Genomic DNA, 1477 nt, shown 5'->3' with positions numbered 1-1477 from the left:
GGTCCTTTGTCAGTTCCTGCCTTGTTGATCCCACTTCTTCCTCTGCCATCCTATTCTAGAGGTGCCAAAGAGATGAGGTGAAGAGGCTCCCAGAAATGAGCCCAGTGTGCCTTGATTAAGAGTTGCTCGACTTGAGGGATTTGACAAGCTCTGGCAAGACCTAGGCCTCTTCCAAGACCCAGCATTCATCAAGGACAAGACCATGTTCAGTTTGAGCACCGAGATCGTGAAGGTCAATGGTGAGAAGCAGGACAAATTCAAGTACAACATCTCTGAGGTTTTGCTGGTGAGGAACTCAGACCTCAAGGCCCAGCTACAGGAGCTGAATATCACAGTCACTAAGGAAATTGAAGCTGGTGGCAGTAGAAAAGCTATTATAATCTTTGTTCCTTTTCCTCAACTGAAGTCTTTCCAGAAAATCGAAGTCCAGCTGATATGCAAGTTGGAGAAAAAATTCGGTGGGAAGCACGTTGTCTTTATTGCTCAGAGGAGAATTCCAGCTAAGCCAGCTTGAAAAAGCTATACAAAAGAATAAGCAAAAGCATCCCAGAAGCTGCACTCTGACAGCTGTGCATGATGTGACCCTGGAGGACTTGATTTTCCCAAGTGAATTGTGGGCAAGAGAATCCCCATGAAACTGAATGGCAGCTGGCTCATAAAAGTCCATTTGGACAAAGCCCAGCAGAACAACGTGGAGCACAAGGTTGAACCTTTCCTGCTGTCCATTGTATGAGAAGCTCATGGGCAGGGATATTAATTTTGAATTCCCAGAGTTTCAGTTGTAAACAAAAATGACTAAATTAAATATGGTTCTTTCAAAAAGTAAGAGTTGCCCAAGTTGTTTAAAGATAGTCCCAGCTCCTCTGTCCCTGAATCCACAGCTCTGCCCTCCATCTCCTGCTAGTTCACCCTCTATAGGTGTTGCTAGATGTCTACCAACATCTTTCTTCCCTTGATGATGATGATGATGATGATGATGCAAGCTCACCCTCATCTTTAAATTGCCCACAATACATGCACACGGGCCTGAAATGGTAGCAGCCGAGTGTTTTAATGAAGCGTCTGAAATTTCTAGTGTCAGAAAATATAACTTCACTCAGTATTAAATCATTTCACAGAAGCCAGACCATAGTGGTTCTGTTTTGGGAGGTTAATTCAGTCTAGATCTAATTTGAAATGAATCAGAAGAAGCTTCAGAATAATTTCCTTAAGCACACTGGAGCAAGGCAAATAAGACAGAAGTTGAAAACAAACTGAAAATGAGAAATGGCTGTTTTAAAGAGCATTACACTCAACGTACTCCCAAGTTTTTTTTCAGTAAATTTAAATCTACTTGACACCCTAAACATGTACCTGTGTTTTCCATGAACATTTCGTTTCAGTCAAGGACTTGGACTCATTCAGAAGACGTGGGCCAAACCACCGTCACAACCTGTTGTTGCTGGAAGTTTACACACAAGCTCCTGTCCCCAACCTA

General features: G+C 42.9%; 1 pseudogene; it reads left to right on the top strand.

Moving 5' to 3' along the window:
- Nucleotides 1-202: 202 nt before the first annotated feature.
- Nucleotides 203-785, top strand: LOC112304587 (small ribosomal subunit protein eS7-like; annotated as a pseudogene).
- The last annotated feature ends 692 nt before the right edge of the window (nucleotides 786-1477 follow it).

The sequence above is a fragment of the Desmodus rotundus genome, chromosome 1, assembly GCF_022682495.2.
Source record: "Desmodus rotundus isolate HL8 chromosome 1, HLdesRot8A.1, whole genome shotgun sequence".
NCBI lineage: Eukaryota > Metazoa > Chordata > Mammalia > Chiroptera > Phyllostomidae > Desmodus > Desmodus rotundus.
This window is presented reverse-complemented; position numbering and strand designations above follow the sequence as displayed.